At 45.2% G+C, this 26,042-nt stretch overlaps 1 protein-coding gene across 4 annotated transcripts in view; it reads right to left on the reverse strand.

Annotated features, from left to right (window-relative positions):
* FRMPD4 (FERM and PDZ domain containing 4) overlaps positions 1–22,710 on the reverse strand; it is a 1,539,383-nt gene extending 1,516,673 nt beyond the window's left edge. For 2 of the 4 annotated variants that reach the window (XM_069639729.1, XM_069639733.1), the window contains exon 1: positions 21,932–22,710. The gene's annotated coding sequence lies outside the window, so the exon portion shown is untranslated. The remainder of the gene's footprint in view (positions 1–21,931) is intronic. The other 2 variants (XM_069639730.1, XM_069639731.1) reach the window with 1 other exon arrangement.
* Positions 22,711–26,042: the final 3,332 nt, after the last annotated feature.

Genomic DNA, 26,042 nt, shown 5'->3' on the forward strand with positions numbered 1-26,042 from the left:
ACGGATGGAGAATCGCAATTGGAACGAGATATTGATTGTTTTTGGGTGTTGGGTTTGCATATTTCTAGTGTTTCCCTTGTTATCATCCAGTCGGCCAGATATGGGTACACTGGAATTGACTCTCTGCATAAGGTGTGCCACCACTACCGCTATTACTTTTCTGAACACCCTTGGAGCTGATGATATACCGAAGGTGAGTACCTTAAATTGGTAATGTTAGCCCGCTACCTTGAAGCGCAGTTGTTTTCTGTGCATTAGGAACACAAAAATATGAAAGTATGTATCTTTCATATCCAATGTCGCCATGAAATCCCCCCATTAGAACAGAGGGATAAAATCCTGTAGCATTGTCATGCAAAATCTTGGAGGTTTGGCATATGTGTTTGCTGGCCGCAACTCTAGTACAGGGCACATATTTAAGTCTTTCTTTGCTACAAGGTAGTACGTTGAATAGAAAACCTTGTTTACCTGGTTTGCTGGAACTATAGTGTGCCTTTTCCAGCAGGGACTTCACTTCTTGTAGAAGTATGTGTTTCTCTTGTGGCATCATTTTCTGATGTTTTGGTGGGTGGTTTAGTGATTTCTGTAGAAGCTTGATGCAATATCCCCCTGCCACGTTGGACAACGCCCATTTGTCTGATGTGATCCACTCCCATGAGTGGATTAATTGAGAACTGCTACCTATGACCAGAGTGGCATGGGAGCTGACCAGAATCAGGGTGCCATTGCTTAGAGGCAGAGGAGCCTTTGATGGCAGAGGTTCTACCTCTACTTCTGGACGTTTTGTACCGTTTTTGAAAATATCCAGATAGCTGACCCAGTGTGTTAACCCAGGATGGGGATTGACCTCTGTGGTTATAACCAGTGGAATGTTGTGAACCTTGTGCACTCTTTAGTGCATCCTCCACTGCTTTGTCAAATAATAAGTTAGGTTCAATAGGCATATTCAGGAGCGTGGCTTGTGTCTCAAGTTTGAAGACGACTGTCTTAACCATGCGTGCCATTTGATTAAGGTGTCCTCAACTATAATGCGTCCAGCATTATCAGCTGTGTCCAAATTATTTTTCTGGATGCAGTTTGAAACCTGTTTACCGTCGGTGGTGGTTTTAGCAAGCTGAGAGATAAGAGGCTGAGGGACGGCATCAATTTGCTGTTGTAGAGAATCCCACACATGGCAGTTATGGCTGGCTAATAGTGCTGCTGAGTATAGATTGTTTTACTCTCCTTGTGTGGAGATGCTTCAGCGGAAGTTACGGGGGTGCCTGTCAGCCTTCTATTTGTGGCATCGACTAGAGAGTCTGATTTTAACTGATCTCTAATATAGAGGGGGGGTGTTGGAGCCGACATGAATTTCGCTCTTGTGGGATTAAGTGTCAGCGGGGAGGGCTGGATGCCTCTCTGAAAAGACTGTAGAATAGGGATAAATTTGGTCAAAGAATTTTTGTCCCCCAGAATGTCGTCCAAAAAGTCCATGTCTTATTGGACTTCTTGTGCCTCCATTTTAAAATGCTGTGCAGCTTTTAGTAGCACATCATTGTATTGGAGCTGGTTGTCTATTGGGGAGTCAGCCAGTGGCTGATCTTGGTTGTCTGGTGAGGGCATGATGTAAATATCAGGGTTGTCATCATCATAATATTGATCTTTATCTTGATTGCACTGGTCATCCTGTGATTTTGGATGATGCAAGTCAGAAGGATCAACAATATACAAGTTCTCAGAGGGGTCTTGACTGTGTGTAGTGAAGACTGTCTGAGTCGAAGTGCTGGGTTGAGAACTGTCGAATTTTAACACTTTAGAAGGTGGTTCCTGTTATGATGTGCTTGTCTGAGTCTGCTGAAGCTGGTCATGTGCTCAGTGATGTCACGCCAGTGTCAAGTGGAATGTTGATGTGTGAGTGTGAGAATGCTGTGTGTTGAGTGTTCTGTAACAGTATCAGTTGGTCCTTCCCTCCCTGGGTGATGGATGCCGGTGTCTTTATTGTTTATGTCTTATTCCTGATGTCTCAGTGTCATGTAACTGCAACTAAGAATATGAAGTAAACTTATTGAGAAGCAACATAAACGTGTCTGGACCTTGCTTCTTAACATTGGCGATGAGGATTTCTAAAAGAAAGAACCACTGGAGCGGAGAAGACGGAGACTGAAGAGGACTGCTGCGGGGGGTGCAGTGGACATCAGGACCAGTAGGAGAGAATAAGTCAACACCGCCCCCAAGTAAGCAAACCCATCACCCAGGGCGGATAAGGGAAGAGATTATATGGACCATAACAGAGTGAATCAGCATCCCATAGTTCTTGGCGGTGCTGTGTCATGGAAATGAGAAACTGAAGTGGTCTATGTCAGAAGGGTGCCCCAGGGATCGTTTGGTGGGACCCTGAGAATAAGTGGACATGGGAGGAAGGGGTTACATGGAACATTAAGAAAAAAAAATCAGCAGCCTAGTCCATGGCTCTGGGAGTGCTGTACCTTGAAAAAGAAGCAGGAAGAGGTCCATGTGAGAGGGCTATCCCAGTATTACCAGATGTGACCAGCAGGCCATTTAAATTTGGGAGTGCTAGGTCAGTGTTTTCCAAATGATACTGGGTGAGGGACCTTTGATATAACCCCTAAACAAGTTTAAGCAGCACCAAAGTGTTCAGAGCAAAAAGGATTGAAAAGCTGGGCAGAGACTTGATGGTTGGTGTGCTTTATTGCGTATAAGGAGCATTTTACATAAGCGGCTGGAGAAAGCGTGGATAAATGCGCAAGAAGAGTATTTAATTAGCGGCTCAAGTGACCGTTGTAGAAAGTGGGATTTAATGCGCAAGAGGGCCAATATTACAGTTGTGGTTGGAGTAGGCGTTTTGACATTGTCCAAACGCGGCACTGATCTAGCGACCGTTATTTCATGAGACAGTGCAAAGGTACCTTCATAATCTGTGCCACATTCAATTGTGATGACGTAAGCTTCCAAATGGGGGTATCCGCGAAGGTTCAGAACGCTAATTATTCAGTGTTCGGCAGAGGCCGTTTCGATAATACGCCATGACTCTTTGTAATGGATCGAGTAAAGGACCCTAGTTATGATGCGCAACGTCAAATTGACAATGCGGAAGTACTGTGTAGTGACATTTGACGGCAAATCGGGCTGGAAAGAGGTGCAAGCAGACCATTGCAGTGCTGAAAAATAAGGTTTTGGGAGTCCGTTGTGCTTTTTGCTGGCCTGGATTCAGAGAAAGCCGCTCCACCTATCGTGGCGCGTGGTAGCGGCCAACGGGATGGAGACATAAAGAGGTCAGCATGAATGATCTTGCATAGAGACGTATGCTTGCGGCCGACAGTGGACAAGTTCAAAAGGTTTTTGCTCCGTTGGGATTTGATATCGATGATGGAGAATATCAAGAATTTATTCAATGCATGTTTCTGAGTGAAAATCCATGGGAGTGTGTTTATTTAACAAGTTGTTGTTGGATACGTATTGTACACTAACTCTCACTAACTTAGTTCTTTAAGCTGGTGTTATTTCAAGAGTTTGGATGCATTACGTAATATGAGGTATAGTGGAGAAATTCACCGGTCAAATAGCTTGAGGATATATACCGTGTTTTGGCAAGAGGGTAAAATGCCAGGTGAATGGTGCTCTGTGTGAACGCTAGAGAGAGTGAATGCTTTTATATTTGCATATGAAAAGGTTGATGCTGTAAGTCAATGGTATATATACATATTTGCAATGTGTTAGGGAATTAACATATTCCAAGCATTTTCAGGTAGATGGAATTATCTTCTAGTGTGCATTATGAAGTGCAAAATGCGGGTGTAATGTGGAGCCTATTTAAGGGTAATTGAGCTATTTTAACAATTTGAGGATTTTTAGGTATTCGGCTTTTATCGTAGCAACAACTTGGACTTGAAAATGCTAGCGCAAGAGTCTAGGTACACAGGCAAGAGTACAGGTGTAAAGCATACATCCCTGAGTACATTAGCATAACCTTTTGAGGATTTTTAGGAGTAAGTTGTTACACAACAACTTGGTCTTTTAGGCATATGTAATCATCATAATGTGATGTGAAGTAATACTGCATATGCTAGGTATAAGATATTAGAGTTTAGAAAGAAAATGTTAAATGAACATGTAGGAATGTCATGTATATCCATGTACTTAAGAAGTATGGAAGTGAAGGCATGTCACTAGTATATTATCTAGTTAATAGGTATGGATGTATAAAAGAATGAGTGGGTGCAACATTTGTTTTCACTTAAGTATAAGTTTTAGATATTAGGGAGGTAACGCCTCCGTTGGTAGTAACAGTAGGTAGTTCCACTGTTTTGACGAGTATTGTCAGGTGGTAGCGCTATTTAGTAGTGCACTATTTTAGTGATTTCAGTAGCACTGTTTGGGTCAGGGAGATTGCGTTTTGTGATGCAACAAGGATGAGGTAGCGCCTCTGTAGGTTTTATGTGTGAGTGAGGTGAATCCTGAAGGTGGCGCCTTGTCAGGAATTTTAATGAGTGGTTAATGAGAGTTGCACTTATGTGAATGGGAGTGGGAGGCCTAGTGTTTTGTATGGCGGTACTGCATTCTTTGCAGAACCTGATTCTTATCCTAAGGGACAGCTAGTAGAACTCAGATGAAGCGTGTTGCTGGTAGGGGACGCCCTCTAATTAATACCATGTTAAAGTTGAAGATGCTGTTCAAGGTGAAGAGTCGCATGGTAATTTTGTTTATCTTTATGTGTTTTGCGTTAATCCTGGCTATTGTTATCTGGTCAGGGTTTGTTTGTGGGACTTGTTAGTGCTGCCATTGAGATTAGCAGTTAGTTCAACCTCATGTTTTGTTGGTAGTTTTGGAGATGGATGTCCAGCATCTTCAAGTTTGTTGCAGGATCTGTATATCTTGGTGTGGTTGGGTGGGCTCTGTTGGCATTGTCCATATAAGTATCTGTTTGTATGTTTGTGATGCAGGCATAGTTGGCGATATCTGGTAGCAGTGTTTTTAGAGGTTTATGGGGTCTCTTAACAGTTATGGTGATTCTGTTGTCATCCTGGATGACTAGTGTTGCGTCAGGATGGCAAGTTGTGCTTCAGGGTGGCAGCCTGAAGGCTCGCCTGTGGCAGGGGCGGGCGGAAGGATATATTTAATTGTAGTCGTGGTTTGGTTTGTAGGGTAGTCTTAGCCCTGTGTATGGGCTGGCATGTGTCTAGAGTGTGAGTCTAGAGTCTGTTCATGGCAGGGACAGGCAGAAGGTGATTTGTGCTATTGTTGAGGGTGACCTGGTTTTGTAGGTGAAGTTTGGAATTGCATAGCTGTGAGAGTATCCAGTGAAGTTTGATGGTGGATGGTAATGTGACTTGCCTGAATGTAAAGTGCTTGTTGTTTATGTTGGTGTTTCAGTAAGGAGGGAGATGTGTTATGATGTGCTTGTCTGAGTCTGCTGAAGCTGGTCATGTGCTCAGTGATGTCACACCAGTGTCAAGGGGAATGTTGATGTGTGAGTGTGAGAATGCTGTGTGTTGAGTGTTCTGTAACAGTATCAGTTGGTCCCTCCCTCCCTGGGTGATGGATGCCGGTGTCTTTATTGCTTATGTCTTATTCCTGATGTCTCAGTGTCATGTAACTGTAACTAAGAATATGAAGTAAACTTATTGAGAAGCAACATAAACCTGTCTGGAACTTGCTTCTTAACAGTTCCCCAATAGTTCCCCCTTCACCCTGAGCAGAACCTTGAGGGTGTCTAAACTTGTCTGGATGGCAATCCATGACATCTACAAAGCAAGAGATTCTTCTCATCACTCTGTCAGAGCTTTCAGGAGTCCACTCTCTGGACTTTGGAAAAGGAGAAAGGGTAGGGGGTTCTTGAAAGGGATTGAAAGGGATTGCATTTCGTGTTGTTGAGCCCTTGAAAGTGTATCTTCAGAGTGGGTATAACTAGTGTCTTGAGAGGTTGACCTAGTGGGTGTGTCTGTCAAAATTCTTGTGAATTTTGATGTTTTTACTTTAAGCAGCATTTTTGTGACGTGTTTATTAATGAGTTGCTGTAGTTTCGACACGCTAGAAGAGTGCGAAAATATTTAATTCTATGCGTGTTCCTCGGCACATGAAAGAGGGCGTTTTGGGCAAGGTGACCAAAACGGGCCTGCTCACCAACTGTTTAGGAGATCTGTCATGAGGCAAACATGAGGGCCCAGAGGACAGAGATGATTTAGATTAGGTCTTCTCTGTGGACACTGCGTGGACATGAACAGTCAACGACATGGTCTGCGTTCAGCTTGGGGTTGTGTGCTTAGTGCAGCTTGAAGTGTGTGTCCTTTTACCACCAGGTATCGTCCCCCATTGTAGAACTGCTGGCCTGCTTATTGGAGTTGGTGGCTCGCACATGGGGTTCTGCTGAACCTCGATCATCTTCATCATCACCCAGTACGCCTACTCTGCCCTTGTCGGATTCACCAACCACATCTATGGAGGCCTTGGCCTGCATGGCGTGGGCAGCCCAATGCTTAGCACGATGGATTTTAGGGTCTTGGGTCTGAAAAGCTTGCAGGACTTGTAATGCTTTTTGATGTGATCCTGTGGAAGACAGTGGTTGCACACCCGGTGCATGTCGGGAAAATCTAAACTATTTTTTATAGTGGAATAGTGGAGGAAAAAGGCAGCAAAACAATAAAAGGGAAGTGATGGTGGAGAAATAGGCATTCTCTAAATGCAAAAGTGAATGACCTCATCCCACTCTCCCTACTGTAAAGGGCTGTAGCCCGGTGAGGCTGGTGTATTCTGCAGCCCGTGTCTGTCGAATGAGGGCGATGCAGGTCGATGCAGGGTTTGTCCATTGAGCGCCATCAAAGACTTTCTTGAAGGCAGAAGACAAAGGGTGGTGAAATGAAATATCATTTTAAAGATAATAATTAAGGCATTTAGCCAAGAGAACTCTGCACTGTGATACTGACGATGCCAGAAAAAAGCAATATGAGGGACCTTGACGCATGAAGGACCATGGGTACAGTTGACATTCCACTAGGCATAGCATTACCAACATGCCCAGTTGACGTCCCTTTTTGAGTTTCGAAAACAAATCATGTAATACTCTGTGACTTCAATGTACAGATAATATGTCTGTTGGATAGATACAGTACAGGTATGCCCAACATGTTTTGCTCTTCCTTGTGTTTTCACACTAATGACAGAACTTCTTCATGAGACAGTTCTTCTTTAGTAGTAGGATAGCTTTCCATAAAAAGCTCTCTGGCATCAAAGTATTCTTAATGATGCTCAACGTAGATGAGGTTTTATCTTCATATGCAAGATGGATACATCGTCTTGACACCTGGAGCACGGTTTGAATGAGGCACTTGCTACATATTGGTAGACTCAACAATAAAAATCTTCTGTATCAAAGCAGAAGATACAGAACCCTGTAGATTTGAGTATTTACCACACAGGTCTGATTGGTTGCCCCATGTTGCTCAATGACTTACCCACCCACTCACTTTTGTATTTATTTTACCTCTACAAGGACAGTGCACTATGTTTATTCCACTACTAACTGTGATACATAGTAGTGTAGGTGCCATTTGGCCCACGGATGTATAGGACACCTTTGAGTGCACTAGTATTCCCTGGTGTCAGCACCGCACTACAGGTACCCCTGGAGCTCGATCATCTATTTATTACTTGTTACCTGTTTACCACCTGTGCTCATTCTGGTGAACATATACTTATGACTACCTCGTCCCCTTTCGATCTTTTAGAGGGACATGTCTACCATATTGGGAGTCAGCTTTATCTACAATTTGTAGGGTCTTGTCCTAGCCTTTGTCCTCTTAGCTCTAGGGTAGCAGGCAACCTTGGCGCACTGCTCGAGGTCCATCCCCTGTCCCCCCTGCAATGACTCCCTCCAACATGATGTCACGTCAGGGGCCTCGTTGTAGAACGCCATGCTACATTCCAGCCTCCACCCATCACGGCAAGTGGGTGTATCTGCTGATATTTAGTCCATGATACTTCTCGCGTGGCAGCGCTTTGCTTGGGCACTCAGTCTGGAGATCTGGATTTCTCTAAGTAGCATAACTTTGTTAATTAGGTAAGTGTACGGCTTCTTTTCCGGCATGCACTTATTGCGCTATTCTGCCTTTCTGCATCTCCCGGGTCATGCCCGGGTGAGCACTAGACATTGTTGCTTGGTTTGCACAAGTCACTGTGAGCACACGCTCATCCCTGTGTTCCCAAGACCCCCTCCCCACCCACACTCCATTCACTTCTCGTGACTCGGGATGCAGGGGTCTGAGCATATTGTGCCTTCCCATAGACAATTGTCTAGCACTTTGTTCTCTGGGCGAGTACACCATATCCAGTTTAATTGCTCGCCTCCATTTTTACTTTTGAAATAATACTGCACATGTCTTTTTTATTGGTTGCACCAATCACTTTGCAGCAAATTATTGATGTACTGTGATAAAGATGATATATATATATTTATACATGTCTTGTTAATGTTAAATGAATGCTGATTAAACAAACTGTTTATAAATTTTAAGCTCTCCTAATAGGATCATTTCAATTTCTAATTAATATGAAAATAAAAGGGATATATAAGTTTGATTCCCTGTAAGTCATGAAGTAGATTCTAGTCACACTATCAGTGCAGAGTTGTTAGGGCCTTTTTCTGTACAGTTTCTTTAATACCTATGTGCACCACACGCTGGCATACACATACGAAAACACTGGCCACGTTGTTCACCCACTCACATCTAAGCATCTGCAATCAGACCCTAGCTTCTGAACCTAGTTATGAATGTAAACACCACAACATAGCCTTGCTCTTTCACATGCACAATACACTGTCCACCTGATGACACAAATCCTGGTTGTAGAATAGAGCGAAGATTGAAAAGATTTATGAGACAAAGTAAATAGATGTTATGTATACTGAACTCTCCTACATAATCCTGTATACATGAATAATTCAATGTATTGTGCAAGATTAGGGATAAGCATATCAACTCAGTAGCAAGGGGAAACATCTGCCTAGGGTGGGAGGGCAGTGGCAGGTATTTTATTGTTGAGTCTTGTCCTTCTCCCTCTCACTTTCTAATGTGGCTGCATCAAGGTTACGTATCCGCTTTTCCAAAGAGGACCAGCTCTAAGCAGCCATTTGGAAATTAGTCTTGTTTCTAACACCAATGGGAGCAGTTCAGCCAGGCCTGAAAAGGCCAAGTTGCCTCTGCAGCGAAACTCTATCAATCTAAAGCATGTCTCAGGCTTGCTGGACCTCATCAGTGAGGCACAGCTTGCTTCCCTATGGTGCAGCAAGCAAGGGACCCTCATTGGTTCTCATGCCCTGTGACATAGAAAAAAAATGTTAACCAAGAAAGTGATGGGTGGACGGTTTTAAAAAAAAAAAAAAAAAGAATCGGCACCACTGCCATTGCTCTGGGTAACTTTCCACACCATTGTCCCACAGCCCGTGTTTCCAATGAAAGTAGAGAAATAGCAATATTCACATCAGTCTTGGTACTGCCGCCAAAGGGAGCAGGCCAGATCAATGTGAACTGTACTAAAGTCCATTCAGATTGTTATTTTGTTGTTATCATTCTTTGAACATGTCTGGATTTTAGTATTTGGTGGCATTTCAAGACACTCCTTGTCAACGCAACCCTATACTTTAGCAGGCATGGCCCTGCCTCGATTTTGCAAGAAAGTACTACATCACACATCAAATCTCGTGTGCAAGTCGCACTCTATTTCACACAGAGAACATGCCGTAGATGCGCAAGAACGGGATATTCAACCCATGTCGTCTCGATAAGCGTTGCAAGCAGTCTTGCTCCATCCATGGCTTGGATGCAAATTGGTAGAATTCATTCCAGGGAGGCAGTCTATAAAGTATTGACAAATCCTAATGGATGTGCAAACAAGTGTCGCTTGGCTAAGGCAGCACCATGGCGCTTTCTTGCAGATGTAGCAGTGAACAAGTCTGTTGTGTAGGCAGTACAGTAAGGGAATTTGCAGAAGCTGTGCAAGGCCACGGGTGCTCATCATGGCACCAGTCAAGAAATCAAATATATCTATTGCGAAAGGACTAGGTTCTTTTTCAAAGGCTTCCATTGCAAATTGCTTCCATTGAAATGCAGCCCTGTGTAATTCTGCTCATTTAGGAGTACAGTCATGGCCTGTTCTCACCTAAAAAGATGCATGTTTTGCTTGCACCCTCGCCCCCACCTCATAAAAATACTTCCTTATTGAGTTTTCTACAGCTACATATGCCACCTGTGGCAAAAGATTCACATTTCGACTAGGAGTAGAAAGGCGTGTTTCTAATGTATATGCCGTTATGGCAATATGAACCAGAGATTTGATGAAAACACTGGCGAGTATTGAGGGCAGGGGGGGGTGGGGGGGCAGACGGCTTCAAATCAATACAAGGTATGCACTCCTTCTCCAGAAAATATGTGCCCTCAAGCCTGGGTGAAGAACCGCAAAGCCCACCCGAAAAGTCTCTGTGTCACTCTCAGTGCACTCCACACTCAACATGTTAGAGTACACATTACGTTGTGTAGTTGTATCTGTTTTTATGCAGCGTAACACGTAAGCACTTCACGGAGGTCCAAACTGTACAATAGGATATGACCATGAAATCCGTAAACAAGCAAACGTTCTTTTAATCGAGTTTTGAAAAGAGCGAGTGAAGTCAGAGATGGAAGAGAAAGACGTGGGGCATTCCAGTGATTGGGGGCGAGAAGGAGCAGAAATGAGGAGGTACCGGGAGGATGAGGAACCACCAGACGAAAGAGACTGGGAGCGAAGGCAAAGAGATACATCTGTCAAACCCTTAAAAACAGTGTCCCTCATAATGCATAGGATGGTATGAAACCTCCAGACTGTACACATGTTAGCGCATCACGATAGCCCTTTATGTCGCACTACATGCTCCATCATTAGAAATGCACTAGCAGAGGAGCATATGGCTCGTCCGCTGTGGGTGGTGCAGGCCGTGCTTGTATAGGCGCATGCCCCATGCAAAAGTGAACATGACCAATCCTTCTCCAGTACTTTACTGGAAATGCCACTATGTGACCACAGGAGGAAGAGGGAACATCAACCATAATGGGTGCTGTTGGGGAAGGCCAACCTTTGGGGTTCCTTATCATAATCCACTGTCCGTGGGGGTTCCTGAGGACATATTCCAACTCCCTGGGAGGGGAACCAAACCCCCCCATGTTTCCAGGGGCAGCACTTGAGTCTACCCAACTCAGTGCATCCATTTCCGATCTTGGGCCACTGGAGAGATGCCAGAAACTGTAACTAGCTAACAGAAAATGGCAGAATGACCTGTGTTACTGTATTGAGGCGTAATCCTTCTCAACTACATGAATCTGCCATGGAGGAAAAAATCTCTGAATGCATTGGTGGGTTTGAGATCTTTATACAGTTTTCATCAATGCTTTTTTTTTGGGACTGAGACGGGGAACCCTAAAACATTAGGCGAAGAGCATTTGGGTTTGCAAGTCCTTCACAATGATGCCATTACACAGGGATCTGAAGGTTCTCAGGTTGCCAAGCATTACAGAAAATCAAATATCTCAAGCCTCATCTTCATTGAAGTGCATAATGAACTCATGGCAAATCCGGTTTCTATACCAGGCATTATTTTAAAGATTTGATTGTGTAATGTTCACGGCAAATGCATCCGGAAGAGGCAGAGATTACAAGGTTGCACTATATATGAAGCTGATCGAATCAAAAGGAGAGGAATTATCCTTCATGCACTTAGAGGATTTCTGCCGCCGCGGAGGCCACGCCGTGCATGCAGATGCAGCCTGCATGGTTTATGAAGCAGTGTGTAATCGCATGATTTAATTATGGCATTGTGAAGTGGCCAGGGACCAAATGTCAATTATATCATGAGTAACTAGTGTAAACAAAGGGCAAATGCTTTCAAGGCCGAATTCTCTATTAAGTTTCAGCCTAAGAGATCAGGAAAGCTATCGTTTGAGGATGCCACTTAAAAGCAGTGGTATGGGACCAGTACTGTACACCATTAACAACTTGGTAACTCCCGTTAGAAACTTGCCACTGCAGCCCCATTTAATGTTGGTGTATTTATTTCTGGCATTGTAAAGTGGACAATGACAAATGTCAATTAACACGATGGAATTCAATGATGCACTCTTAACCAATCAGCTTCTTGCAGCTGTCATCCATAAAGATAAGGTATTTAACCACAGTTCAATGGGGTTGCTTAAGTAAGATCAGAATGGCGACCTGCTCCACAGCTCTTAGTCAGCATTATTGACAAAGGTATATGGGCCAAAAATGATCTCAAATCAACAATGCAAGCTTCCGAAAACAAAAAGTGCATGTACTCCCAGCTCTGGAATCAATCTACTTTCACATCTTCGGAGGTCACTTCAGCCAAGAGCGCTCATGTTTACTGTGTCCATGCGTGAGAAGGACATGCAGTCTGTTATCCCCTTTGGATTCTGGGACTTGTTGTTCTTTCTCATTCGAACGATTGGAAAACTGAAAGTCCCAAAATTGTACACTGTTCACAGTTCCATGAATCAGGGTTTGTGTCTACAGTGCAAAATCACTTTTCAGCAGTGCAAAGTCACTTTGAACTGTGCAAAAAATTCCACGCATCAGGCCCTTAGAATGTATTTTTTTAATGCTGTGTCATGCTGCCCTTGTTCGTGTGAAAGAATGTTCGGTTGGAGCATTTGTGAACTATTTTAGTTTCGTCTTCTACTGTGACTAAGTCTGGCCAAAGAGTTTAGCCAAACTACCATGATTTCCTCTGTATTCGGGACTCGGACAGCTTCTCAAACTTTAAGGAGACTCGGATGCTCGAGTTCAGAGAGCCAGATTTAACTTTCTGTATGAGAAAGAGAGGGTGGTGAGGTTTGGCCAGTCGTTTGGTGATCCAGTGAACTTTGAATCACAAGAAATTCAGGTAATCGGAATGGGCTCATCTACATTCCCCCACGAATAAAGGAGACCTTGGAGAATAGGTACGGTTCCCACATGAAAGAATTGGACATAGAACATGAAAAAGCCAAAAAGGATCAGTGATGAGGAAGAAGACACAGAGGTTGCGGATTAACAATAGCAACAGATCGTACGTCTTCCTCCGAGGGTTGTAATACAACTCATGATGGCAATGTGACTTTTAAAAAGATTTACAAACGGACTCTTTTCTGCACAAAAACCTAACAAAAATGTAACAAAACTTCAAGGAAGTATGCTGGTGTTCGCCACTCCACTGAATGATTAGGAGACCATTTGAGGTGCTGGCATTACATGTCGATGTTTTAATTTCCATTGGGAGATATCAGATGAAGCATGCATAATATGGCTCCAAATCATCTAAAAGAATCTTTGAAAGGTGTGCATAGTTCCGAGGGGCCCGATTCCTGGAATATGTGTCCGGTTCAGAGGGACTTTGCACTGCTGAAAAGTGACTTTGCACTGCCGACACAAACCCTGATGCATGCAACTGTGCAAAGTGTTTTTTTGGCATGCAAAGTCTGGGCAAAGTCATTTTTGCAGTTCAAAATGACTTTGCACGGCAAAAATACACTTTGCACAGTTGCATGCATCCGGGTTTGTGTCGGCAGTGCAAAGTCACTTTGAACCGGGCAAATATTCCACGAATCGGGCCCTTTCTGTCTAAAGAAAAGGTAATATGATGGTCATGCTGAGAGGCACTGACTGCCTAGCAACAAGCATCCCTGGCCTCACCCTTACAGTCGGTCACATGGGAGGAAAAAAACACATTCCTGGAACAGAGAATGCATTTCTAAGCTTAATAACCTCACCTAAGATGTTATTGGATAAAACGGTGCACGCACAATGTATTCTGCGAAATACTTTCAAGTTATGGATTCAAACCATACATAGGAGGAATTGAAGGAAGGAAAATAACCGTCTAGATCAGGCATATTCAAACGTGATCTAAAAGCAAACAAAATAATCCGCAAGGTGGTAATTCCGGAACCAACTGTGCTCTTTTTATTAAATATGCTACATGGAAGCTATTAATACGTGTTTGGCGCGATTGTAGTCTCACGCTAAACAGGATGCGGTGCCAATACGTTTTAGTGTCAGGCATCAGTGCCATTACCAGTGGGTAATGGGCACTGTGCCAGCCAGAGATGCAATCCGAGGATTAGTAACCCAACTATAATATGTGGGTTTCCCGCTGCCTCGTCTCTTTACTGCCTCGGTGGCGTTGTATACAGTGGCATTTCATCAACATGGTTTAGTTAATAATGTTAACGTTGGAAGACGCAGATACAAATCCAGATGTTACAGTTACCCTTAGCTGAAGAATCATGCCTTCATGGTATGTATTGGTTGGCGGGTATACTACACTTAATAAGAATAATAGAGCACTACAAACCCTCAGGTATCTGAGCGCTGCTTATTATTACCCACGGTGTGTGGTGCTCATTTATTGACCTCGGAAGGATGAAAGGCTGAGTTTGGCCCTGCCGGGATTCGAACCTGCGTCCGCAGGCTCTGCACAGTGACCGGCTGACCACTTCTCGTTTTAATCATGGCAACTGGTGAACCTTTCAACAGGTGTGTCATAAATATACTCACTGAATTGGATCAAGCCCGATGTCCTCATGGACATGGCAAGGAAGCACTCCGGTGGTGATGCGCGGTATAAATGTCCTTTAACATTAACATATAACTACCCCAGTTCTCATTACTTTGCCAGGAAATATAATGCCTGCTACCACAACACTAGAAACCAAAATACAAGGAGAACGGTTCGAAAATTAAGAGCGATTGCTATGGCTATCATGCCCCAGGCTGTTGCCACTGCATGGCAGATTTGTTGTTCCAATAACCAGTTGTGCTAACAATGATGTTAGAGAAGAGACTTCTTCAAAGATAACAGAGTGATGATAATGATATAATGCTTGGTGTGTTACCTCCATGCAGTGCTTCTCAGTGATACTATAGTGCGGTCAAACATGCCTTAGCACAGCTTGCTTTTGCACAATAGCTGACCAAAGCATGTTTATTCAGCTGTCATATGAGGTTCGACCTCTGGAAGATGTTCCTATGTCACAACTAAGGAACTAAACATGTTAGGCAGAAAGACAATTTAGACAATCCCCAAAGGACTCTGGGGCAACCAAAGGATTAGTAGTACTGATATTGTGTATTAGGGATGTGTCTCTAGCATGAATATGAGGATGCATTGCACCATTTCTTGCTAAGAATGCAAATAGGCAGATGTGTGCAACATTGTATGTAATGGGAACATCATTATTATTATTTGTTTTTATTGAAAATGCACGCTTGGGTGCTGGAAACTTGCAGCACACAAGAAAGATATTTGATTTCTGGACCCAGGAAAGACATGTGTTGTTTTCTATGAAAGTTCTAAAGACCTGGTTCTGTTTCTTTGAGTCACTGCATATTAATGATCAGGTGGCGGGTGCCCCACCCCTTTTTGTCACGAGAGCCATGTCATGGCCACAAAAAATATTTTCAGTTCGATTGTTCCCAAGGAAAATACCCAATGCCAGCCTCACAATGTCTACAGAATGTGACAGTACCATGCACATTGCACCAGTTCAACACACTAACATGAAACTGTCACAATCTCCATAAAATGACTATGGCAGTTTCATATTGCCTTCGCAAAACTCCAAAAAGGCACACTGTCATTATAATTTCCTGCAGAAAATTGTCACACATACCACACACATGCAGACACCACACCATTTAGTACTGCCACCTTTTTGTTTCCCATTAAATGTCTTCTCCTGTTGGTGGTGGCCGTGTTCTGTGGCATTCACAAAACACAAAGAGCAGGGAACTGACATGTCAATCACTCCTACACATAGGCCCGGCCTCCTGATCATGCCATTAGGTATCAGCACAATCCCACGTCACTGACGTGGCATGCACAATGTGAATCCAAATGCAGCACGTCTGGAGTACCACTGAGCCCTCTTGAACTGCAAAGCTTGTGTATGACTATATGGAGGAAGTGGACAGCCCTGATTCATGGAATTATTTGCGTGTAAAAAGGGGAATTGCGAGCCATTCTGCCCCGCAAATCCCTGTTTGACCAATGGGGATTTGCGGGCAGAGTGGCACGCAAATACCCGTTTTACACGCAAATAAAACCATGAATCAGTGTATGTGCACAGGTGTGGTGGCCAAAAGGTGCCTGCTGCCACAAACTGGAATGCACTTGAGAGGTCTAGCTGTGGCCATAGTTTGTCTAGCCTGGACCTAACCTAATCTCAAAGCAGCTTCTGCTGCCTCTGGGATAAGTAACATGCTCTGCCCTTATCACCTCCACTGTGTGGAACCATACCCATCTGCTGCCATAAATGTGTGGTAGTGCCACTGTACCTACTGGATATAGTCTTCTTCAGAAAATGTTCACATGAACTCTCTTGTGCATTTAGAACACAGTTAATGCAGCAGGTGTGCATAGCAAGAGTGCACATCCTGTGGTATCTTCCAACCATGGGCCATGGTTTAGTATGCCAGTAGTCACACATTACCTTCAGTGAAAGCAGGGGTTCAAAAGTAATGCTATCTTGATGTCAAACATTTCAATGTCTCTCTCTCACACACACACGCACATGCACACACACACACACAAACACACACACGCTTGCATAAACACATACTCATGCACACTTACAGAAATCCACACATCCACATGCATACACAGCTATGAACACAAAGAAACATGCAAATCCATAAATATACATTTCCCTGCATTTGTTTGGCTTCGCTTCCTCCCAATGGGCACTGAACATAGTGAAATAAATTGATTGTAAAACACACACAAAATCACACGCACGCTCCATGCTCCCATGCCGCCTTCCACCGTGCTTCAGACAACTTTAAATATGCCTGTGAAATAGATCACATGTTCAGCACTGGAATGGCATAAAGACTATTAGATTGTTAAAAGAAATTGATGAAATAAGGTAGGAGGAGGGGATTACATGGATTACCAGGAATAGAGGTGATTTAGCAGAAATTCCCAACCAAGATTATGGTACATAAGAAGATTACTGCAAAGAATTGATTTCAACTTCACTAGGTCTTCTGCACTATAACACACCATATTTGTAAAAAAAAAAAAAAAGCTGTTGGATCAAGAAAGACGGACGTGGGTTAGATAGTGGTACAAGAACATTTGATAAAGTTAAGATTACATGGGAGGAGCGACAAAGGGCAAAGGGAACAAAGGAGATTTGAGGCAAACCAAAATTGATTTGGATGTAAATTTGAAACAAAACACATCTGTCCAGGTTCTGCTATATAGCACTTGTCTGTAGCACTGAAAAGCCAACATGCCCCAAGTGCTGTTTCAGGGACTCCTCAGAGTATGCCTGCTGAGTTTGTCAAATTATGGGAAACAAAGGAGCCATCACAATTCATGGGGGTGCCAAATATCGCACACATGTTACCTTTGATTTCCGAGCTGCATGGGCAAAAGAATTCATGTTAAGTGTTGAAAATCTGCCCTTTGTTAATAAAACTTTTTAGCAGGAATCGTATATTCTGCATCAGCATCTGCAGGATGCAGAATCCTCCCTAGGACTTTTAGATTGGGTGGTAGTGAGGCCTTCTTTGGTGGATTTACTGAACCAGAGTAAATCGCTCAATTGCGTGTTAGCAAATAAATAGCATTAATACACGCATACATATAGGATCCGAGTACAGTTAGAGCAAATGTTGGCTCCTACCAGTTTAAGTTGAGAAAATAAATACCTCGTTGAGCAGTTGGAGGAGTTTGCTTGAAAAGTGCTTTTTGTTGATTCTGGCAAGTGTTTTTTATCCCCATTAATTATTTATACTGTGAGCACTAGTTACTTCTCTCAACCTCCATGCATCAGTTCAATCCTGCCAGAATTCGGTTTCAGTCCATATGGGTCATTACAAGTTGGCCAATGTGGTATGTGCTGTCACGTTACTGCACCATCCAACTACATGTTTGCCAGTGGGGTGGCTTGAAATACCTCCAGCCAGGAGGTAATTTCACAACCCCACCAGCAGAAATAGGTGCCAGTAATATCAGCAAGTCCCCCCAATTCGGACTCCATGGAATGTGGATTTACCGCCCTTACCAGCACTTGTAATCTGCCGGTAATTCCAGCAGACCAAGCGCTGCTAACAGTAATTCCGTTTGCTGGTATCCCACCAGATTTACCGGTGGTATACCACCAAACTGACCCCAAATGCTTCGCCTTCTATGCAGTCACGTGTCTGAAGACTTTTGGGAGGGCAGCGCAGTTTCTCGGAAAGACAAGGTGAAAGGGTCAGTGATGGCTCTCAACAGCATTCTGCTTATGCGCCAGTTACTTCCTGTCTCCGTGCAATGCCTTCAAGCTGTGTCATAAGGATGTTACACCGCAGGCTCTGTGAGGCAGTGCCTGGGGGCATCAATACTGATGAAAATACACAAGGCCGAATGACCTTTGACTATCAATACTCGTTTTCTTTCTTTGGCGAGAATAATTGCCCCATCATCCTAAAAGTTCCCATACCCACCGCACTATTCTACTAAAACCACATTATCAAATTCACTTTTGTTTATTGGTGATTTTAAACATTCCTCCCACAAAAAAGTAAGTTGAGGGTGAGGTGCAAGTGGGCGTGTGTGAATTGCTGAATGTGCAGAGACTTTGGGGGGGCGGGGGCGTAAGTTTATGCCAAAAGGATTGCCTTGCTGGGACTGCACCATCGATATACAATCAAAGTTTCAATTAAAGAAAACACATGGGGGGTCATTACAACCCAGGCGCTAATTGCGCCAACTTTACCCCCATGGTGTAAACTAGTTTTACACCATGGTGGATGGCGGATTTATCGCCCCATTCCAAGGTGAGTGGGGCGGTAAATCCCCATTTCCCATTTTCCCTTCCCCATTTCCATTTTTGCCCCATAGGGCATAATGGGAGTGGGGAAGGCGCTAATTACGCCACTGTAAATTACGGTGGCGTAATTAGCATCATGGCAGGTTAGCGCCATGGATTTTAATGGCTGCTAAAAGCAACCGTTAAAATCAGAATAGGCGTTAAGGGTTAACGACGGCGTTAACCCTTAACGCCTGGGTCGTAATGAGGCCCATGGTCAATTGCATGCCAGAAATCTAGGAAATGGCTGTCACATCCAGTGCAATGCAAGCACTGCCTCACATATTAGAGGGCAGTCTTTGAGTCCTGTGTTCTGATCGTTTTTTAAATGTTTAATGATCTAGACATCCCAGTTAATAAAGGGCAGCATTTTGAATAGTTGTCTGAATACCCACTTTCAAAGGCAGCAGAGTATATAGTAGAGTGTATATGCCATTTTAAGAAACGTAAGATTTGTTGTCCACTCTGCTGAGCACTGCCCTATTTCAAAGTCTCTGAAAAGAGAAAGTGTATATGCCTGGAAAGGGTCTTCTAGAAGATTAAGCGTTCTCCCCATTATCACCCTAGCACGTCCCACTTAAATAATAATATTCATTCAAGTTACACTGAAGAGTGATGGATTGAAGGTTTTGAATTCATCTTAACCTCTGGCATTGCTCTGCAAAACCAGCCAAACTATTTTTTGGAGCATGCTATTCGACTACAGAGGGATAAAAGCAAGACTGCTGGGTTAAGCATAGGGCCAATCTCATTGGGCATCACCAGTGAGGTTCTGCTTTGGGTAGAAGATACAGCCTGCTCAGGACCCACGTCTGGGTATTCCTGCTCCTCCTAGGGGACATAAAACAAGACCTGCATGGTTCGGCAGAGGGGAAACGGTCCAACATTTTGGACCGGACAGAGTTACATATGACTGGATCGCTCTTTAATGGCAGAGATGGAATCAAAAAGAATCCAGTGGAGGATGCCCAGTGAAATTCCAGTGGTTGTGATTAATTTAAAGATATTCATGGATTACTTTTTGGAGTATCATTCCAGCTACAGAGTGCATGCAAATGCACCTAATTGGTAGACACGTGTATTTCAGGAGAAGCACTGCACTTTAACCCTTTTAAGACCGGGTTGCCAGTGCTGTAAGTAGGCCAGAGCCATTAGTCTCCAAAAGGAGGGGCTGAGCCGGGGCCCTGCTGGGGCCTACCGGTCCCACCACACCATGGCGGGACACATTATCCTGCCACGGCCGTAGCCGCGCCGGAGATGTGCTTGCCATATACAAGTCAGGCAAGCTGACAGAAGTGCCAGCCAGCCACTGCGTTGCTCGAGCAACACTGTGGCTGGCTGGCACTTCTGTCAGACACTGTAACTTCAAGTGAGGGGTCACAAGAGGAAGTTATTGTCCTTTTGTTTCCCCTCACCAGGTCACCGAGGCGTCTTTGACCCTCGATGAACCCGGGGAATCCGTGCCATATGTCTACGTTTATTAAAGATGGCATGAAAATGACACACTTCAAGTCATCTTTTATAAAGCTTTGCTGACGGACAAAGATACCTTGGGCTTTGTCTGTCGTCAAAGCTTTATAAAAGATGGCTAGAAATAATTCTATGGTTAAAAAAGATGGCTTAGTACACAAACCATAGTAAGGTATATGTTTGTGTACTTTTCAAGCCATCTTGAAGTACGCAAAGCATAGTAAGGCACGCAAACAAATATATAAATGTAAGCATTTATATATTTATGTGCGTACCTTGCTATGGTGTGTGTTCTTTGCAAGCTTTCTTTTATAAACAGATATTTATAAAAGATGGCTTGCAAAGTACACAACCCATAGTAAGGTACACATATATAAATGCGTGCATGCATTTATATATGTGTTTGCGTACCTTACATGGTTTGTGTACTTTTGAGGCCACGCCCATAATGCAAGCCACACCCCCAAATGCCCCCCACCCCCTCGTCCCCTCAATGTCTTAACCCATTTCAACCCTGCGGGTTGCTGATGGCGATCATCGGAAGTGAGCCCCACGTGCCTTCTGAGTGGGTTGGGCGTCATGACACAGTAGCACTGCAGCAACCTGGCTCTCGATCGCCGCAGCTTCGGGCCCACAGTGTCGGCAGAAGACTAGTGTGTTTAAAGGACGCCCTGTTCCAGATTTCAGGAGCTCAAGTGATACCGGACTTGGCCCAACACAATGCATAATGAATGGCCCTGAAGTCATGCATAGTGCAGCGCCCCGGGAGCTACATTAGCAGTGCTGCCTGTCTGATATGGAGCTAAATTTAGCAGGTCATCCATTACCGATACCGGGAGCAATACCCCGGGACATCGCCAAGACAGAATCCGATGCCTCACCCTGGGGGCAATGCAGAACCTGTCCACTGCATGAGAACTCCTCTCGGGGAACGGTCACGATTGCCCAGCAGGTTGTGTGACCCTGCAGAGGCCTTTCTCTCTGCTCCCTGGCACCCCGTATTGGAGTTAGCAAAGCAGAACTCCCATAAGGAGCCACCCGCTGGGATAGGCTGCCAGCCCTGCCCACACCCCGTCTTCCTTTCAGAAAGTTGCTGTTATTTAGCTGGGATGGCGCCGCTGAACATGCTGCCTGGTCACACTTTTTGAACATCACGTCCCCACCACAGACTTTATACAATGCGACTCATTTTAGACTGCTTTCTTTAGGGGCGCTGGGTGACACAGCCAGTGCAGGGTAGACATCGAATCTATGTTACTTTGACAACATAGGCGTTTTTAAAATTTCTTTATAAAAACCCAAATGTCCTGCTTTAAGAGCATATTGCTGGGCTCAACAGACACAATACATATAATATTCCCGAAATACGAAGTATGACACACTGGGCACATTACAAAGAAAAATCACAACATATTGCGATGCATACAATATCCCATGGCTTCCCACCCCTTACTGTGTACGTTCACAGTGTTAAGAAAATAACATCACATTCACAACACTAGCAAGACAAGAATGGGACATCATCACAGTACAGTCCCCTCCCGCATCCCGTTGGCGACTGCAGCGAGCAGCGCCCCCCTTACCTTTTAGGATGTGTGCCCTGACCGGCACATGCCCCGCGATGTCCAGGGGCAAAGATGCCCTGTGCACGTTATCCAACTGGTGACCCTGCGCTGGAATCCAGCCTCCGACCCGGATTAACAAGAGGACAATCTCGTAGGTCCATAAATGCACATGTTATTAAATATTCACACACGGCTATGTTTCAGCACTGCGATCACTGTTAGGCCAGCAATCCCGGGCAGCGTTCCAGCCGAGCCCCGCATTAAAACGCCTCGTGTTTAGCATCCTCCATTCAGGCAATGGCACGCGTCTTAATTCCCAGTGTCCACATTAAAATGAATCTGTAATCGTGCTGTCTCGAGAAGGCAGTGCCTCTCCAGCTCGAGGGCGACCCCCGTTGGGTCCAGAGACACCCCCGAATCAGTTATGTGGAGAGTGCTTTTGGCACAGCGCCCTCCTGGGTGCAGTGTCCTGCGTGCCACCGGGAGACACGGGCTGCATCCAAAACCCTCCGATCCCAGCGAACATCCACGGTCCAGAGCGGTGCAAGGCGGGCCACACAGCTCAACCCCCCTCCAGAGGATGCGAGAAAGCTCCCTGCTCCCTCCAGGCTCTGCCCCCACCGCCAGCACAAGGCACTGCCCGTCCCCTTGAGAAGCCAGCATGCATTTACGTGAAACCTGAAGCGAATGCCTAATGCTGCCGCGCAAACTGCATCCACGACGAGCTCGCGTTACACAGACCCGGCTGGAGCGCTGCCTGCTCTCATCCTCGGCAACGGGTTGACTCGTGTCATCAATACGGCACCTTACACAGGAAGCATAAGCAGCCCCTGGTGCAGCACCCGGGCCAAGATTCTAAAACGAAGCACTGGGCACCCGCAGTGGTGCGATGGTAACGGCTCACAATCCAATCAACTGTTTGTATCACAGACAATTGATGGTGATTTGGGCAATGCACCCCGGCAAGCAAGCGTGTGCTGGGCAGAGTGCTCCCTCCCAGGTATAAATTTGGGACAAGCAACGTGTGGAGGCTTGGTGTCACTTTTGTCGCCTTGTTCCCCTGTTTCCCTGGCTTGTTGGTCGTTTGTGTAGGAATAGGGTGGCAGGCGCTTGTCGGTATGGGTTGGGTGAGTAGGGAGAGTGGAATTTAATAATATACCAGTTTAGGAGATGATAGTGATAATTGTTGTCGCCTGGGGGGGTGGTGGGTCGTGCATGGGCCTCGTAGGTTTCAGCAGAGTGGGGGGGGGGGCGTGCATGGGCCTCGTAGGACAGTTGCAGCAGTGTCAGGTGGCAAGGGGTGTAACTGCTGGACCCATATGCACGCAACTTACCTTAGTGCTTTTCGTAACGGTGGTTGTGGGCTGCCGGGACCCTTTCCCGCCCCAGAGAAAGGTTAGACCACACGTTTGTCAAGTTTTGGCAATAAAAGGCCGTAGGATTTTATTGTTACAGATATGGTTATGGAAACAATAACAATAATCGCATATCCTAATAATATCATACTTTTGGGTACTGGGTCGTGGGGTTACCCCCTCTGGCCCATGTCGCCTTCTTGTCCCACAACTTGTTGTGGTCACCGTCCAGTGTCCTGTATTTCTCGTGCTTGTTCTCCTCCCTTCTTTTCTAGGGTGGGAGGGCTTTGTGGAAAAGAAGAAAGTGAGTGGAGGACAGTGAGTGAACAGCAAACCTCCTGACTGTTTGGGTCCCCATTCAGGGTCCACAAACAGTTTGTATTTTTCTGAGAGCTGTGCAGCTCTTATATGAGACCCAGGGGTGGCCCTGGGTCTTCAATGTGTAGCTGTGGGGGCTGGCCCAGCCCCCAGGCCGGCTGTAGCCGACTGTCTGGCCCCCCGAGGGGGGGGGGAGCAGGTCTTTGTACTCCTTCCTGCCTGCTGTTGGTTTCCTCTGGGTGATTAGCACCCAGTTGCTTTGTGGAAGGGTGAGGTGTTGTTCACACCTCACCCTTTGTGCTTTGTAGTGAGGAGAGACTGCATGTCTCTGTGTTGTGGGGGAGAGGGGAGCAGGCTTGGGGAGAAGGCAGCTGCCCCTCTCCCTTGCTTGCCGGATGGTACCAGCAGTTACACTCCCTCACTTTGGGCGGCCCTGCAGCATTGCCCATAATAGTGGGGGCTGGCTCTGGGGAGTTAGGAGGCTGCAGTGGGATTGTAAATCTGTTCCCTGGGATATGTTTAGGTGAGGGATCTTACTTCCCTCTTGGAAATGCTGGCCTTTCCTCACTGGCAGAAGCTTTAGGGCAAACTGTACCTTCAGCCAGAATCCAAATTAGTCCCTCTTGTTACTCCTTGCAAAGTCATCGGATGATCTGCTAAGAGAGGGGCTCAGCCCTCTTTTAAAGTTAAATGGGCCCCAGTGATTGATGCAGGCTAAGCCTATTTTAATTACCCAATCCTGGGTCTCCACCAACAATCTTCTGTCATGCATGAGGTCATAACCATAGTGCTTTGCAACAGAACATGTAAGGGGTTACAACATGTACTACTAAGTACCACCCATCGTCCTGTCTGTTGTGGATCAAAGTGTCTGACTGGTTAATTGAGTGCTCTGTGACTTTTGATAAAAACACGGCTCTCCCTTGAAGTTTGTGGTGGGAACAGAATTTCTGTCTCCATCAATTCACATACTTCTTCCCTCTGAAAGGGGGTCTACTGGCAGGGGTTGCCTACTGTAAACAGTTGTCCCAGAGATGCCATTCACTTCCCTTCAAACAGAGGGGTGGATGCTAGCTTCAAGTTGACACATTGTATATCAAAGAGGTGTTGGTGTTTCCTGTCCCTTGTGGTTTGTGAACAAGCCCCTTTGCAGGCCTGCTTCAATTTAACTCTCATTAATATGTGTTGTCTCCACAGAGAACTACAATATAACAAGCCGTATCCATGGAGCCTTTGATATTTTAATCAGGCTGGCCATGGCTGGATGAAGGTGTTGCCTTCACTCTACTTGAGATACTTTTATGTACCCCTGGCTGACACATTCCAGCTGAACATGACAGGGACGAATGCGCCTCTAGGCAGTGTCCCCCCGGAGTACACATATCTATATGTTGGGTGGTGAGCAGATGAAACTGTGTGCGGATTAGCCCCACACATTTTCTGAGGTTGATCTGCCATCATTCATTTTCATTACAAAACTTTAAAAATCCCGGGTGAGCACACACTGCCCGTGCACCTGGTCGAATTCCTCACAGGGTACCAGGGACCTAAGGGACAGAGGTGGATGGAAAACTTGAAATCTGCATGGGAAAGACTAGACATATTAAGACTGATACTGGAGAAAGATGTGGCAGAGGGGAGGGTGGTTGGCCCTTTTGTGAACATGCCGGGAGATTAGGTGGTGTTCCTTTGGGAGGGTGCCTAAAAAGGTTGAAGGGGATATCAGACTGATCCACCATTTGTCATTTGGCAAGAGGAGTTTGCAGTGTTTTACACAAGCAGCTTTAAGGCAGCAGAGCTCGTGAGAGAGCAGGGAAAGGGAATGTTTATAGCCAAGTGTGACATCAAGTCGCCAGTCAGGTAATGCCGGTGCATCCAGAGGATTTTTGGTTGTTAGGGATGCAATGTGAGGACCAGACTTTTGTTGAAAAGTTGCTGCCTATGAGATGTGCAATGTCCTGTTCATTGTTTGAGCGTTTCAGCTCTTTCCTGCAGTGGTTTTTCAGGTATAGATCAGGTTTTGAAGGAGTGTTGCATTACTTGGATGATATTTGTCAGTGGGGCAGGGAGAAAAGAGGAGTGGCAGGAGATGCTAGAGATTTTCCAGGTGTTGATGGATGACTTGGGAGTTATCTTAGTGGAAGACAAGGCAAGAGAGGCAGGCAGTGGTCTTGAACTTTTTGGGGATTGAATTGGACTGAGTGGTGATGACCTCACAAACGCTGGACGACAAGGTGAGCAAGTTGGGTCAGTTACTGGAGAAGGTGGTGGGGGCGAGGAAGATTATGCTGTTGGAAATGCAGAACCTATCAGGGCACCTGAATTTTGCATGCCGGGTAGTGGATCCGGGACGCATGTTTTTCAGAAACATTGCAAGGTCTTTCTCTGGGGCAAAGCAACTGCACCACAGAATAAGGGTGTCTGGGGCTCTCTGGGAGGACTGCAGGGTATGTTTT

The sequence above is a fragment of the Ambystoma mexicanum genome, chromosome 7q, assembly GCF_040938575.1.
Source record: "Ambystoma mexicanum isolate Mex_15411 chromosome 7q, UKY_AmexF1_1, whole genome shotgun sequence".
NCBI lineage: Eukaryota > Metazoa > Chordata > Amphibia > Caudata > Ambystomatidae > Ambystoma > Ambystoma mexicanum.